The sequence below is a fragment of the Helicoverpa zea genome, chromosome 4, assembly GCF_022581195.2.
Source record: "Helicoverpa zea isolate HzStark_Cry1AcR chromosome 4, ilHelZeax1.1, whole genome shotgun sequence".
Taxonomy (NCBI): Eukaryota; Metazoa; Arthropoda; class Insecta; order Lepidoptera; family Noctuidae; genus Helicoverpa; species Helicoverpa zea.
Window position 1 is genome coordinate 12,627,922 of NC_061455.1, and position 18,480 is coordinate 12,646,401.

General features: G+C 35.9%; 1 protein-coding gene across 5 annotated transcripts in view; it reads right to left on the minus strand.

Annotated features, from left to right (window-relative positions):
* The window catches only part of LOC124629528 (CUGBP Elav-like family member 4), a 572,069-nt gene that overhangs the window by 379,889 nt on the left and 173,700 nt on the right, over positions 1 to 18,480 (minus strand). The window lies entirely within an intron of this gene.

Here is an 18,480-nt window from a genome sequence, read left to right on the forward strand (position 1 = left end):
ATTTTAACTTTGTTTTCCTTTTGACGAGAGCCACATCAACGTATATCTAAAATAACCTAATTTCAAAATATACCTACAAACCAAAATACTTGTTTACCAAACACGAGCTCCGAAATATTTTACCAATAATTACACATCGATGAAGTTATACCCTTTGGGAGGTCACAGTCAATATTTAGATCAGCCGGGCAAAGCAATTTACAATTTGCAAACCCGAATCCAGGGTACTATGTATGCATGCAATTTGCATGCACTGCTTCTGTTTGGGATAAACCGTTCGCATCGTATGCATGTAAGTGATGTCGGATCATATGGTATGGCTTGATTTGAATTTGATGGTACCTTGATGTTCGGGTGAAAGGTGAAAGGGCGTGTGTGTTAAGATGCTGTCGCGGCAATTGATGACATCGGTGTGATTATAACGAGAAAGTTTTAGTGTAATATGATGTTGTTTTAAGTACCTAATTAATAATTAAAACTGCAAGGACTTTGCGATTATGCTTTGGAAAGTAAAGAGAAAAAAAATTTACAATACTTCTTCCTCATCCTTTACAGTTCTGAAATGTTTAAAAATTTTATATCAAAACGATAACCCTTAACTTTAATAAACAGGCTGAAAAATAAATACACGAGGAAGTAACCGCTCGTTTCACAATATCGGGTAAGGCCATATGAGATACGTGACGTTAAAGCGTGGTGCACACTATTGGCGCTCTCACCCCACTTGTAGTGATATGACGAAAACTGCTGCTTTTACCTTATGCTGTAGAAAATGCTTTGAGTTTTACAACATTATGAGTACCTCCGTATGTTGAAGAAGGTTTTATATGAATATTGGTTTCGGTACATTTTTTATACGTCTGCGAGAGCGAATAGTGCTGTTTTTGAGATAGTGCAGCAAGTGCTTATAGTGTAAAAAAAATTCTGGTGATAAAATATAAACAAATAGAAATTAGAGAAAGTTTATTAATTGAATATTTCCTTGTTGTTATAATAAAATGTTAGGAAATTATTTCCACATCACAAAATTGTAATAAAACACGCCTTTCACTCAAACAGCCCATTATTAACAAATAACATCAAGATAATCCATTAATTTACATTAATTCTCCCAATCTTCACACATTTCAAACTTCAAAACAATTTCGAAATTATATTTTGAAAACAAAACACCGTGGATTATGAGTAACAACTTCCATCACTTGGTATAAGATATAAGAATACGTATATTAATATAAATTGAGTAAGGGCCGACGTCTTAGGAGTATATTTATCAGTTCACTGCAGACGCGGTCTGGATTCAAGGCGACACCTTTTTAGCCCCTCAACATTTATAACAGGGGGACAGAGATGTGGAGTCACTGGATATGACACTTACCTGAGGTAAATAAAGTAAGTTTTTTTTAATACCATGTTATTGTTCGTAAACGTAGTGTAGGACGTCCTCAGGCACGGTGGAGTGATGACTTGCGCAAGACGGCTGGCAGGAGCTGGATGCGAGCAGCCGAAAATCAATCTCAGTGGCGTGCACTTGTAGAGGATGTCCAGCAGTGGACTGCGATAGGCTGATGATGATGATGTGTTGTAAATAGTTCGCCTTGTGTAACAACATTAAGTCGACATCTAAATGCGTCAAAAATAATAATACTTTTCGATTTATAGATTGAAATTAATGTGCTTTTAATTATAATAATTGGGTTATATTTTAATAATTGGGTTATATTTTAATACTTGGGCTTTTTTTTCTTAAGAATACACTCTAATCAAAAGTAGTATGTATCATTAGAATTCTGTATTTACTAGCGTATAATTTGAAAAGTAGGTAAATAAACTTACTTACGAAGTAACCTTCAATTTGACTACAAGAATTTGTAGGTGTGTCGTTCCGCATGTCGGAACATGGTGACTCATCCAGTATTCTTATATATCTACGCGAAGAGCGTCTTCAGACACGAATAATTTATCTTGGCAGCAATCAAGGGGGTAATTTTCGTGAAGACTGTGCTCCGAAACTATTTCACTAGTTTTCACTGTTTCATTATTGTAAGGGAAATGAGCTTTTTATGTCATTTATATTCTTTTAATCTTTATGCCTTCAATTGCTGTGTTTATGAATCATAAGATAATTAACCCTACGCTCATCCTTTCAGCCATATGACGACCACTGCTGAACATAGACCCATAGATTTCCAAAAGCCTGAAGGATTGATCGGAAATAGCAACTATACCCGCTACCTTATCGAATCATCTTCATAAGTATCTGGTTATTTAAGGATACCTAACTTAATAACTTGCTATCTCTGATAAAATGACATGAGTGCTTTAATTAATATAACCGCAAAAGTTTCTATGTATACTTTCAGAATGACTGCAAACCATACATATTCAAGATTTAATAAAAACTTTCAGAAACTAAGATGCTTGCTGATTAGATATGCAAATTCTTGATGTAATTTCAAAGCAAATTATTGAAAGTTGTAGTGAGAAAGAGTGCAATGTTGAGCATATGCAGAAAGGTGGTTACCCTTATTACTCTGTATACGAGCGCAACCAAGTATACGTGTAAGAATAAGTAATCTTACTGTTTACAAAATTGCAAATAGTTATCCATGAAAGTACTTATCCGATTTTGGTGAACCTATAAACAGGTAAGTTATTAGAAAGAGAGTTAAGCCATATTTTATTTGGCATGGGGAAAAATTCCCTGAGACGTGGTTGAAACTAGGTACATCTATACTAATATTATATAGAGGAAAACTTTGTTTGTTTGGTTGTAATTGATAAACTCAAAAGCTACTGGACCGATTTTAAATATTATTTCACCATTAGAAAGCTATATTATCTGCGAGTAACATAGGCTATATTTTAGCCCGGTGCGGGAAGTAGCTCCCACGGGACGCGGGTGAAACCGCGGGAAAACGGCTCGTCAATTATAAAAGTTTCTAATATGCGTATAGTGTTGGATAATGCGTAAGTATAGTATTGTACACTTTCTTATCTAAATAAAATACCGCCAAAATTCCTGCAAAAAAAACATAACATCCAATTCAACACAAAACAGATTGAATACACAACTAGACAGCCAGACAGTATTATCTTCCTTTTTTCGTGATCCGATTTCCTGACGCTGGCTCCTTTAATGAGAACATAATGATGAAAAATATGATGCTGCAGTCTCCCCTCTGATATTAATCGGTGCGATTTTTCTAAAGGCGACTTATATCTTACCATCTTACAGCTTTTTACTCGGAGCCTTGGAGCTATGGAGCTTGGAGCTTGGAGCTCTGTGCTAAGTTCTGATTGTGTTATGGGAATGCTTGTGAATTTGAATGCTTTTATGCGTGTTTTTTTGTTTCATAATGGGACTTTTTTGCTGTCTTTCTTTTTGTTGAACGTTGAAATTATTTTTAGTTTCTTTTTTCATCTCAGTGAAAGGTGCTTTTGTTATCTGAGCTTAAACTTTTTGTTTTTAAACTGATTTATTTGGTATCTACCGAGGTTATTGAGTTACCATTATATGTAAATATGTATAAATGCCTCACTTTTTATATATAATAATTAGATCCAAAAACGACGGATGTCGGCAAATAAATACATCCCAAAATTCAAATGTAACAAAATAAAACTGGAATTGAAAATAAAAAAGCGAATAAAGCTAGCCAGGGTATTCATACCAAAAATATTACATCGACTTTGATTGCGAGCTATCCCATCAGAACTAAAATTCAGGCAAAAATTCCAATAGGAATTAGCTCCTAAAAATAAAACAGGAATCGACCCCAACACTACGCAATCAAATTATGATACTCGAATTTCAACGTTTCATTTCATTCAATTGGACGTGTTGTCGACGGAATAAACATTGGACAAGTATTTTGTGTTTGTTTTTAAGTGTTGTGTTGTTGGTATATATATATATATATATGGCGCTTTATGTAAATATCCCGATTATAGGAGTATATTTCGAAGCATATCTATGTATTTTTCAAAAACCTTTTATTGAAAAGCAACACTCATTTAGAATCAATTTACATATTTTTTGTAAACATATTTTGAATCCAGAGGATTTTAACAGTATAAAATTATAGCAATAAACGTTAATTTCTGTAAGCTAAAGAGGTTTCTTTATAATTAGATATTCTTCATAATAATTAATGTAATGTGAGCAAAACTAACTGGGCTTGCTAATTAAAGTGCAATGGGAATGCACTTTTTTTTTGATAATCAATCTTAGAAGCGTGAGAAATAAGAATTTGTTTCTTGTCTGAGAAAGGCGCGGTTACAATTTATTGCATTCATTTTTCGAAACAGCAAAGTTGTTAGGAAGTATTTATTAGTGAATTTCGTGTTTTGGAACTAGTTTGGTAGTAGCAAGTTAATAAAAAACACGAATTTTAAAAGGGAAAACTAATAGGTATTTCATAAATTCTTATACCGCTTTTTTGTACAATGCCTCAATTTATGTACAACAGATATCCCTCCTTTAAAAAGTCAGACACAAAACCTCTATCGAGATCCTCATTAGTTAAAATTAAAAATAACTACAAATAAAACAGTAAGACGTTTTAACAAGCACAGCAATAAAGGCCCGCTGCAGCCCGACACGAATAAATCGCGGGACAGCCCGTAGGTATCCGCCATTTAAAATGACCGCATTTACAATGTAGTGTAAGGTGAGCACTTTGCAGTAATGAGAATGTTTTAGGTAAATGGTTTTGAGTGTAGTAAAAAGTTCGTGGCTTATTGTAGCGTGTTGAGGTGACTTGCAACTTTGTTGTGTTGGATGGTGAAGTATTATTTGATTCTTGTAACAAGAAATATATTAGTGGTGGTATGTTTCTATCGGAACTGCAGATAAAAAAAAGAATCTTCGTAGATATTTTTATCGTTTATGGCATTGTGTATTTTAAGACTGTTTCTTCATCCTTTGTAGAAGAAATATAATTTTAACACGGTTCCTACGTTATTTTTATACTCTTTGTAGATTTTCTGTCCTCTTTATTTAAATTGGTTAAAAAATTTATATCAAATTTCAGAAAACTAAAGGAAAGACACCGCAACTTTAATTCAACTAATTTATTACACCACGGTGCAACACCCCGTCACTTTTAGACTATTTTACAGCATCGCCTAGACAAATTTTGCAGCGAGATAAGAAAGAAACAGGACAAAGGGGGCATTACCTCGGCTTGTGGCTCTTAATGTGGATTATGGGAGAACGAATGACGGGGTCGAAGCCAACCCGCTTAGTTTTACGCCACGATAATCGAGATTAAACGAATTCTGTGGTTACGGTACGGTGTGATTGCAGTTTTGGAATTTTAGTGTTTTTAGTGGGCGGGTTTTGAGGTTTTTGTATGGTGTGGAAGTGGAAGAAGGACATAATATAAGTATTGTTGTTTGAAGGCTATTTAGGTATCAAATTCTACGACTACAGTTTTCTTCTCATTATACAAAGTTGAAATGTTTACAACCTACTCTATTGGTAGTAAACTACAGTAATTATGTCCCTTTTTTGTGTATGAGTTAATGGCATGCTTTAGAAATATAATATTTTTCTACGAATTTATTTTCGATTCTATATTTTTTAAAAGAAAGTAAAACATTAGTAATTCAAAGCTTAAGTATATATGGTCACTTAATTCAGTAGAATTTTGTCTGAGAGCAAAGTCCACCTGCGGTCAGATGGCCATTAAAAAATAACATTTAAGTAATAGGTACTTACCTCAAAAAAACAAAAACATACTCAAAGAAAAAGGCCAAGCAGGTGGGATAACGTCAGGCCGATGTTTTCCACTCGATATGAATAGTGGGTATTCGGCCGTCGGCCTCGTCTGTCGGCCTCATCTCGGCCTGTCTTGCGCCTCGGCCCAGCGGTGCGGAAACGTAGCTGGGACATGTGTAAGAATTCCCATTCAGATGGGAATAAACAACGTGGAAATGAGAGACGTATTTTATTGAATTTTGTTTTTTTTTTGTTATTTTTTTTTAGTGGTTTCTTTTGAGATAGATGCTGCTGTTAAAAATAATTTATTTCAATTTCTGCCGTTTCTTGATGGTTTAATTAACCAGCAAGAGGACAATGTAGCTTCTAACATCTTCCATTACATGGCCACTTAAAGTCATGTCAAAACAAACATTACATTCATTACTGTCTCGAAATCCTCCTTACACAATTTCCACAACCATAACTCCAAACAGACCGCCATCTCAACAGCCATCAATAATCAACAACCAAACTACAAACACAAACGAACAAACACATAATTATACCTGCCACTGCAATTATTAGAGGATTACAATGACACGTGCACAAAGCACCGAAACAATTAATATCGACAGGGTTACACGTTGCGGTGTAACCCCGACTGGGTTACAGCCTCGGAGTAAGGAAAGATGGAGATGCCATAATGCAGGTAGGCCACGCGCATTCATCTAGGTCAAATACGCACGATGGGCATGACAGAAACGATCAGTAACTAGTGAATGAACTAGGAGTTCTGCTTCTTTGAAACATTTGTCAACGATTTTTGGTATTACAATAAACCGGCGGGTCCAAAGAAGGAGTCAGTAACGTTCCTCGTCCCCCGCATTTTGGCGCGCTACTTTCTTAGGAGACTGGGATCTCCGCTAGTCATTTTGTTCTCCATGGTTACAGCAAACTGATCATGTAGGTGACAGAAAATCAATAGGCAACTCATGATGATGCGAACTGCACGTTAATTAAACGCGGACGGTAACTGGGCTTGCCTTACAGCGGACGTTTTTAATTATGCCTTTCATATTCGATGGCCGAAATAAATAAATTGATGGTGCTCTGTAATGGGATGTTTTGTTCGCGGAAATTGTTTTTCTTTTTCGTTTTAACTTCATAAGTTGTTTGGGAAAATAATTTACGAATATTATATTAACTTTAACAGTGGTAGCAAGTTCAAGGCCAAATAAAACATTCATTAAAATCTCTAACATTCAATAACAAAATGCAGTCGAATAAATTCTATCGCTCTGCTTAAAAATCGTCTAACAAGCAAAAGTGAACAGTTAACGAGTTTATATATTTTACAATCGTTAGCATCTGATGCAAAAAGTGATATTTTCTTTAAGAATCGGAATTTTCCTCAGTAACTGAGATGCATCGCTCAGTGGGTCGAAGTCAGTAATGAAACGTGGTCTTACTAATGGTTTGTGATTGGAAATCTGGGACAGGTTACAGTCGAATTCGACTATAACATGCTATTGAAAATATAGTAATTCAAACAATAATGCACACTAGCATTGTTCAAGGAAATCAGTAGGTATGTCTTTTGAAATAAGATGAGATGGAAACAGATGAAAATAATTACATTATTTACTTTACTACTTTTGGCCCCTTTCACAAGCAACATAAAATAGTGCTCACAAATTCTATAACCCCAGAAAAAGAGATTTTTCAATTAATAAATTCTGCAGCCTTTGAAGTCCCGAGCTTTTCCAATTTTGGCACCTTTTACAAGCTGCAACATAAAATAATCCTCAAAAATTTTTCACTCCCAGAAAAGGAGATTTTTAAACAAATAAATTCTGCAGTCTTTGAAGTCCCCTAAGACCTTTACAAACTCACTCTCTTCTCACGTGCACCTATAGTAAGGTACACAGATAACAAGTCGAGTTTCATATGAATGCACTCACTAACTATGTCTAAACGCTCCGCTTGTCGTATATCAAGGTAGCGTCGTTTATAAGTTCCAGGAAAGCTGTCGTGTGCTGCAATATACGTGATCAAAGTGAGATGAGTTCACTTTATTGCTGCTGAAGTGTACTTAAATTATAAGTAAAAGTTTACTTTGTAAATGTATCTTTTTTATTCAAGATTGATATGTCTTTGAGTTTTCTCTAATGGTATGCGACGATGTTATCGAAGGAGCGCGCTTGCTCTAGGCAGTAACTTTTTTGATCATGACTTGAAGACTCCTAGGTTGTAAATAGTAAAAAACACAGACTCTTGGTAGAAATTCCACTCGTTAGCTATTGGAGCTTAGAATGTGTATTTTATCAGTATTTTTTGTTTCTTATCTACTTCAATCTTTCTTTGTTTTTATATGTGTCTTTATCACACCACATTTTCAATCACTCAATGTAAGTAGTTAAGTACCTTTCCTTCTAGAGTTCATTATAAGTACCTTATTAATAACATTATAACCAGTTTTGTTGTTAACGCTAAAGTCCTGATATTCACAGTACCATTAAAGAATCCTTTACTTTCATATACTAATTGCTAACCCAGTCCTCCAACAAAGATATCATACCACTTACAAGTCTGCCTTCCTACACAGCACAGTGCATCTTAAGGTGCCGACAATACGACACAAAGATAATTGCTGCCAGATTCCAATTAGGACTCGATCGATACACAGACTAATTCTATACACAGCTACCTGTTTGTCATACTGACGATATTTACGTGTTCGTGCTGGGATTGTTTTGGTACTGTGACTTTGAAGTCTGCAGAAGTTTGTTGATAACATTAGGGAGTATCTTTTCTAGCGACTTTTTACTTTTTTTTCTTACTTTTTTTCCCCATTAGTCCATTAGTATGTTTTCATGAGTATATTAAAGTTATCTAAAAAAGTCCTTCAAAGACATCATACTTATCTACATCAAGAGAATGTGGTTGTAATGGTCTAATATGATAAGGAGGAAACATTTTTTGGTTTTACCCTAAAGGCTCCGAAACTACAGAACACATTAAAAAAAAATCATTGATTTTTCCAAGTAACACCACAGGTTATATTTAATTCGGAAACAGTCATAAGTTTCCACAGGATGGGTTGAACCCGCAGGATAACCGCTTGTCATAAATAAACAAAACACGATAAAAAAAAATCTGCATTCGAAATACAAATAGGTTCGAAACCTAAAATGATAACACGCGTACTAACAGCAACTGATAACAGTTGCTATCTCTCTCAGGTCAGGCAGGAATTAGGTCAGTAGGCCAGTGGTGGGACAAGGATTACCGGGCTTTCAACGTTCATACAATACTGTAGGTGCCGATGCATAATCGATTCGGAGATGAAGGGATCGCCTTTGGAAGTGCATTAGGTTTATAGGTTTGAGCGAATAGTTGGATTGTTTTAGTTTCAAGGTAAATCGAAATAGTTATGGGTAAGTTTTGCAATAGGAAATACCTACGTCTATTGTTGTAAAAGTTTCGCGTCACGTGGAAACTTATCCACGTAAAAAAGTCCAGTAGTTCCTGTGATTAACGCAAAGGAAACAGACAAGCTTCATAAACTAAGCTACTTTGTTTACGGATGCGTTATATTACATGGCACAAAATCTGGATTTTTATTGTAAGAGATTTCTTTTAAAATAAAAAGTCTAAATAGGCATTTTTTTTTAATAAAATTTGTCATTAAACTCAATAAAAGTTTGTCAAAAGTTTCTAGTAGTAATCATTCAATACATGCATACAAACATATGGTGTGGCCGACGGATGCCGACGGCTTTCAGTTTAAGCGGTAGCGAGCACTGATCTTATCAAGCTGAACAGTTTGAAACAATATGAGTGGATAGAAAGTAATATCTGGATTGTTGATTTATTATGCACCCTATAAAGATATCAAAAGACATCACGAAAAAATATAATCTAGTCTTGCAAAACTTATGTGAAGAACTTTTAAAGTAATGTAAATGACATCCGTATTGGTGTGATTTAGTTACAGTTTTGGCAAGCAGTCTAACCATACCTGATGGTATTCTACCCGACATCGTAATTTGATAGGCTCATTAAAGAACCGCGTGGTTTGCAGCCCTAATTAGTACTCATTTCACAAGAAAAATAGCGTGATTAAAGTACCTAAAACAAACAAAATGCCAACAGGCATACATAACATAGTTTTCACCTCTGCTGACCCACGGACCGTCGCAAACAATTTTTCAAACCTCCCGCCGCCCGGTGACCTAATTCCGCACAGGTGACCTGCATGTATCAACCAATAGCAACCAAGTGCTTGTCAATTGGTTAACTATATTAACCAATGGTGAGTACTAGGCGTGGCGTGGCAGGATGCCAGCCATCTCGATGCATCTTTACGCCTACAGCCCACGGTATAAGAAAGGTAAGAAGGCCTACTCCTTTTAAAAGCTCTTACAAACGCACACACGGAAATCTCTCACGCAATTGGTCAAAAGGAACCGTGTTCCACTCACACATAGGCACTTTTATTTGAACTCCCGTTCCGTTTACTATGTATGTGTGTGTAAGTATATAATATCGCGTTATGTTTCGCGATACTTCTGAAAGTTTTATTTGACCTACACTTGTTGATATTGCGGAAAATTTTCACTTGCCGACGGTTGGGCGGGCACAGGCGTTGCTTGGCATGTATTGTCTTATATTCTTAGGCTGCGAATGGTAGATTTTAACGTCTTATTAACACGATTATAGAATAGTGAAGCGGAATGGCTATTGGTTGTTGCTGAAATATTCTATTTTCAGCGCGCGCACGACAAAAAACATATTACAGAAATTTTAAGTGGGCTAAACGTAGACTGATCTCTCGTTTTAAGATAAGTACTGAATATACGTATTTTTACTTTTGTTTTATAATATCTACCGAACCATTTTCATATTCCGAACAATATCTCCTCTAATAATTTATGTGTATGGGTATGTATTACGTAACCAACTCATTAAAGTAATCTCTAAAACAACTAAGTATTGAACTCCCAAGGTATTAAATTCCTTCACAACTTATTCACCAATAAGTACAGCGAAGATCAGAGAAAACAAAAACTAATTCAGAACAGACAAAGCAAGCCAAACAGAATCGCATTACAAACATAACACAACTATGTTTAATTTCAAAAGCAAAGGCGAGGTTCCACTAGTGTGTAACACTGTTCGGTCCTGTGGTGCATAGTGTACTACAGTAATGTTTCTTCTGGTGTAATTGTTTTAGCAAACTTGGTTTAGTTACAGTAAAAACATCTGTGTAACTGCATTTTTTTTTTGTGCGCGGACACACTCCATATCAGTACCTACCTACCGCATGTAACTTGAAGTAAACAATCTTCATGGGACTTTTTACACAAATACATATTAAATAAATTAGAGCTTACAATAGCGAGACAATTATTATTTATTGTATTTACATTGATTTTTATCCTCATTTTATATTGAAACAGATTTTTAAATAAAAGTCATTTTATCAAGACTGCTTATCTTTAGTTGAATGCCTCCTCAAATGGAGCACACATTTCTGTTCAACAACAATTTCGGTGGAATCCCGCCTTTACAAGAACACGATGCCTCTGAAACTCTCGTTGGAGCTAAATTAAAACTCAACTTATACCCACTCAAGTTTTGTTCAGCATGAATTTATATGATATCTCTTCACTCTGTTATGTGATGCCGTTTATGTATTGCTAGATATTTGATTTTATTTTAAATGCGATCAAATTGGATTGAAGGTTTTCTTGCTGTTGGGAAAATTGAGGATTTTAATTTCTTTGGAAAAAGTTTGAGTTTTATTTAATTTTCGAGCTTGCTTAAAATGTTATGGTTGATTTATATAAAAATAAATGTTATGTGGTTTTCTTGCATTAAACCTGTCTATCTACATATTATTTGTTGCATTGACATAAGTAAGCAACATGAAAGTGGTAAGAAACTCTGCCAAACACGCATATATGTTGGTCCACTGCAGGCATAAATGTGATTTAATGATTTTTCATTAGGTATAATCACAATAAATGATACTCTAGAGACTAACAAAATTAATAAAAAAAATATTTCAGCGTTCACCTTTCCCAAATCATGATACACACATACACATAGATTTTCATAAGTAATCCTATCAGTAACCACAACACCAGACATACAAAGAAAACTAATAAAAAGGCTATAGCATTAAACAATCTTGCTAAGGAGCGAAATGAAGACACATAACGAACGTGGTTTGGCGCTCTGCCTGGATACTATGACACAAGAAGTGCAATCTACCGCGACATTCTTTTACATAAACGTTGCATGGCTGCCGTAAGTTGTAGGAGGCAGCGATATGAAAATACAGTGACCAATTTATATTCTTTGCTAAGGTTGTTAAAAGACTTTTAGCAAGCAGAGGAAATGACGTTTATATAATAATTTTGTAAGTACGTAAATTCTTGCATACAAACGCATTGATGGATAGATTGTGTGAAAGACAATAGGGTTGAAAAATATTGTTACTATCAAAGTTAGTCTTCAGATAAACTAAACACCTACGCTAAATAACAATAAATATTAAACTTTCAGGATTAGAGTACAATAATGTCAAAACGTATATCGTAATAAGTAAGTATATGTAGGACTGATAGCTTGAATTTAAGTAAACCTATTAATGTTATCAACAAATAATGAAGTATTTAAAATCAACTTAGTAAAGTACCTAATCTTAATATCTAGTTACAGGAAAGCACGAGGAAAGCAAATCATATAAACTTGTAATCATATTATCGCTTATGCCTTGTACCACACAAAGAGATCACATGCAAGCCATTTGTTGGGGAAAAGCTATGGGGTTGCAGTTTTTATTATAAAGCTTGAGTTTCGCCTGCAACGTTCTAACAGATGCTTTTTTCTTATTTAATACCACGCCTCGGTGCATTCGCTATATACGAGATGAGTGCTTTACAAATATTATGCACAATTAGTGTTTAGATTTAGGGGCGTGAGATATCGGTGGTTCGTAGCGTGAAACTGAAGGTAGCTTTAGAAATTGTTTCTTAAACAAAACAGTTTCTTGTTTCTATGAAGGAATTTGACCAGAAAAATTCAATAAGTGATAAAAATATTTTATCTCCAATAGCATCTTGTTATTACATTGCAGTATGGCAATAACTAGCGTATGTGTTACAAAGGAATGAACAGAGAAGAAGAAAACAAGCATTCATTACATTAACTGAAGAGTCATCAAGTCATCCAACCAAAATGGCGTAGGTATGTACGAAGTATGACCAAAATTCGAAGGCACCTAAAACGGTCTTCGAAACTCGAAGTGCTATATTGATTGGTTCGCAACAAGGCTTCGCGAGCTTCCCAAGATATGTTTGATGAAGCAGACGACCAATATACCTGGGGATGGGGATCTCAGGAAGTAGTGTCTGGTCCCTACTATTGTTTCAGTTTATTGGGTCGGCAAACTGCAATGTTACAAGCCGTGTTCTGCTTGTGTTCGGTGTAGCATCGCAATTTGTAACTGGAATATTGGAAGCTTGAGTTGTGCTTGCTTTTGTCAATTAGTGTAGGTATTTCATAGTGCAAATTATTAAAGTTAAGATTTAAAGTGATTTTTATTGTATGTCTAGTCTAATTTGTTTAAAAAGTAGTCCAAAATCATTTCCATCATCACCTATTTGCACTAAAAAATAAAGCAAAATGTTTCCCAAAATAAGAACAGTAACCAAAAGCACCCTTGTCACTCCGAATAAAATCCGCTTTAACGCTTTTTATATCTCCGACAAAGCCTCAAACGATAGAATATCCTGACCTATTTGCTCAGAATTACTGTACAACAAATCAACCACCAATTTGTCAATTCAGTGCACACAAATTCAATCATGCTACATACATTTTATTTCCGAGCGATTTGCTTCGTAAGTTGATTTGTGAAATATTCAATCGAACCGTCTCAAGTAATAATAATAATAGAATGGGCTCGGAAGTCACTGCATGGAAGACATCGTCTGGACCTAGACCAAGAGAACGTCGACAAATTAGCGTCGAACGACTGGCTAAGGCGAGGCGACCTATTCCCTGAGACCGAAGGGTTCATGGTGGCAATCCAAGATCAGGTGATAGAAACCCGCAACTATCAAAAGCACATCATGAGAGCCCCCATTCCGACGGACGTTTGCAGAAGATGCAGCAGCGCATCTGAAACCATCCAGCACATCACAGGTGCATGCAAAGCCATAGTTCAGACAGACTACAAGTACAGGCATGATCAGATAGCCAACGTGATTCACCAAAAACTTGCCATCAAATATAAATTAATTCTTTCACCGCCTGTACCTTACTATAAATATAAACCCGAAGCAGTTCTTGAAAATGCCACACATAAGCTTTACTTCGATCGCGCCATCCTCACTGACAAAACAGTTCATTACAATAGACCGGATATTACTTTAATAGATAAAACTAACAAAACAGCACAAATTATAGACATTGCAGTCCCAAACACACACAATTTACAAAACACCATAGCAGAAAAACTTTCTAAGTATACAGACCTCAAAATCGAAATAAGCCGAATGTGGAGATTAGGCAGTGTTACCATCATACCTATAGTACTGTCAACAACAGGCGTCATACCGAAACAATTACATCAGTCTCTAAAAACCTTAGACTTACCACCGAATACCTATCAAACCCTACAGAAAGCTGCTATTCTGAACACTTGTAGAATTGTCAGGAAATTCCTACAAAACGAGACAAACGATACACGTACAACAGCATCACACACAGCACACATTCAATCGCACATTCAATCGCACAGCCAACACACACACAATCATACCACATTAAACACACATACAACCCGCAATCAAGACACATAGGCTAGCACTTGGCTTCGGCCCGTGCTAACCTACAAAACCCGGTAGATAACTGCCGAGATACAAAAATGTATAACAACAAATAATAATAATAATAATTGTGTTACCATTTCATTAAAGTTGTCTCAAAAGGGCTTCAGCGTGTTGGCTTCGGCCCCACGTTCGCCTTCCAAAAATCCGGGACTCTGTAGTCCCGAGGTCAGAAAGAGACATACAAATAATAATAATAATAATAAGCCCCGCAGGGCATCTGAGGCGGATGACGGGGAGTAGCGACCCCGCGGGGCTATATATCCGAGTGCTCCAGGGAGAGTATACTGTCCCCCACCTCCGGCTTGCCGGAGTGAAGCATGACGGGGGATAGGTCTCCCGCCTCTTGGCTTGCCTTCATCGGCCGGTCAGAGTGGAGTCGCTAGAGCAAGGTTAGTCCTGCTCGGAGGGTAGGTGCCTCGTGGTAAGTGGCGAGTGGGCCGGTGATGCTGGACCCACAGGGAGCGCGTGATCTGCGTTTAAAGTCCGCCGAGGTATCCTCACCCTTCTCAGCCGCTCATGTCCCTGTTGCCCTCTTGTTGCTTTTCAGTGACTGATTCCCGGGGGCCCAGTAAGTGAGTTGGCGAGTCTCCACCTGCCATTTTAACATGTATTTAATACATTGTCATCGGCAGGTGCCATAGTTCCCGTAGTTTCCCCATTCCTAGTCCATTAGCATCCCATCACAATAGCCTAAGTAGTTTTCATACATAGTTAGCAATAGTTTAGCACAGAACCGGGGATTGTCCTTGGGTACATTTCTATAGTGTATACAGGGATAATCGTCGGTTTTGTGTTACCATTTCATTAAAGTTGTCTCAAAAGGGCTTCAGCGTGTTGGCTTCGGCCCCACGTTAGCCTTCCAAAAATCCGGGACTCTGTAGTCCCGTGGTCGGTTAGAGACATACAAATAATAATAATAATAAATCTTTATTAGGCATCCCAGAGTATACAGTAATAATTGTAAAATATTGTAAAATATTGTAAAATATTTCGAATAATACGGACTATTATTGGGCACTAGACATCCCACGGGGTATCACGTGGATATTAAATGTTATCCGAATACTTTGAAGTACTAGGAGGAAGGTTGTACGGGAATGTGTTTGTAGTATGGCGGATATCATTATTTTTTATAGTTATTTTATATATTTTTTATAGTCTTTGGAATTTTGTTTAAAATTGTGTGTCTTATGTGTGTGAAAAAAGAGTTTGTCTCGTGTAAAAACACTTTATCTTGTCTTCTGTATTCTTTTAAAATCGTAATACTATCGATGTAAATACTGAAACTGAAACATACCCTACTTACTGTATTTTGTTTACAAAAATATTCACATTCATTAAGTACCACAAAAAAATCATTTATTCAGTTTGTCTATTAACTAATTATCATTTGATAGCAATTGGCAGTCAAATCAATTAAATCGCTACTAAACAACATTGTTTAGGCACAATATTTCGCTGGCAATATTCGTTTTAATTAACTATAGACTCGACTGGGCGCACAAAAGACAGTCGGATGTCCGCGTGGGGTGGCTAAGGACTTTTAGTTATTACGACTACGAAACGACATTCGTTTAGATGAAAAACAATATGTCTATTTAAACTGTAAAATGGGATCGCATCTTTTACAGTATTTTAATGCTTGCATGCTCTGTAAGAGTCGGTTATATGGCCCTTCTTGTAGCAATATTCTGGTAAGTGAGCAGAAGCAAACCTTTTAATCTCTACTCAGCACAAATTAAGTGTAGGTATTATAAAATGTCGACTATCCACTATTTTGATAAATTACACTTTCTTTTACACATATTAACAAATCGAGGAAAAAATATCTTAACACTAAAATACCACTAATAGTCTACTACATTATCTCACAGACCTATGACATTTCACCAATCAGAATATTCCTAAAACATCGCACAATATAAAGAGCTTTCGGGTTAAATAATTCGGGATGGTAGCAGGGCGTCAGCACCATTGACAAAGGTCATTCATATTGTACTTCACGCTTGGCCGGCCACACAAATTCCGATTATGTCTACTTGTGTCTATAGTCTACTGACTGTAGTCCACTGGCTGTGTCCTGACTATAGATATTTATTTATTTTTATTTTTTATTTATTTATTTTATTTATTGGGAAAACAAACAATTGTGCAATAAAATCTTACAGCTAGTTTTAAATTTAAAGTAATTAAAGCACAATTCACTACGTTTCCACATGTTACTAGGTTAAGAAAAGGGTACAGGTTGGGGGTGTCTGCGATACTACTTCATTATATAAACTTAAACTAAACTTAAACTAATGGGGGGTTAGTATTTAATGTTCTAACAATGTTTCTCTTGAATTCTTGTCGTGTCAGGGCGAAAATATCTATTCTATGAAAGTATTTATTAAAGTTGTTCACTAACCTACGGAGAGGTGCACGTGCGCCCGCGTTTGTTCGACTAGTAGTCGTAGCAAACACCGGGTACGCACGAGCTTCTCTTCTTATTACCGTTCTGGGTACGATATACGATAAATTATTGACCAGTTCCGAACAGTCAAACATGTTGTGTACTAGACCATGAAGCATCATAGCTTGAAGTACCAGCCGCCTTGAATGCAATGTTAATAATTTGAATCTTTGTAACGAATTCTCATATGAAAGACGGTGCAAATGACACTTATACTGCATTGTTCGAAGAAATTTGCGCTGAACTTTCTCTATTTCTTTACTGTATTTTATGTAATGGGGGTCCCATATTATACAAGCATATTCCACTTGAGGCCTAACCAAAGCATTAAAGAGATACAAGTAGGTAGCTGGGCGTTTGAAATCTTTAGAGGATCTTATGACTAAGTTATACATTTGGTAAGCTTTAGCAATTATTTTCTTGATATGTAGGTCTAGGTGTAATTTACTATCGAGTAATACACCGAGGTCGCACATTTCAGCTTCTCTAGTAAGGCTCTCGTTACCAAGAAAATAATCGCAACAAATTTTGTTTTTCTTTTTAGTAAAAGTGATAATTTTACATTTAGGGACGCTGAGCTTTAATTTATTAGTTTCACAATAATTGGATAGTCTATTTAAGTCATCCTGGAGCTGATGACAGTCATCAACTGTTGCAATTGTTTTAAAGATTTTGAGATCATCGGCGTACAAGAGAAATTTACTATTGTGAAAGCATTTACCAATGTCATTTATGTACAGAATAAAATATAGATATGGATAGTTAGACTTGTATAGACTTCGTATTGAAGGTTTATGGACATTAAAATTGTTTGTAACACTGTTTCCGATTATGCATATCGGAGACTATCGTATATCTACGATACGGCTATATAGTTTTGTATTGAAGATATTATATGGACATGAAAATGCGTCGAAGTATAATTGACTGAACCTCTGTTTCCGATTATGTCTATTTGTGTCTACAGTCTACTGGCTGTGTCCTGACTATTTGGATACTTCTATTTAGACTTGTATAGTCGTTTTGTTTTATAGTGTTTCAATTGCAGAACATTAGAGCATAGTTTAATCGTTTCATTAAGTATTATTTCTGACTGTAGTGTAGTCGATATGCATTGTAACTATTCATATTATTCGATCTATTCAAAGCATTCCTAATTTTAAAACCATCGCCTCTATTTCAAAACGTAAACAACTAAAGCATACACGAAGCAATTTAATATTCGCATCAGGCTCACCTAATCGCAATAGCCAAACCGAACCACGTCAACGTAATTAACAAAATATTTGACATGAATAAATCAAAGACATATTCATGTCGTATTACGTCACGCTAATCGTATTACCTGACACTAGGACAGGGATGTCGAACCTTTATTGACTTATGTGACAAATTAAATAAAAACAATGATAATC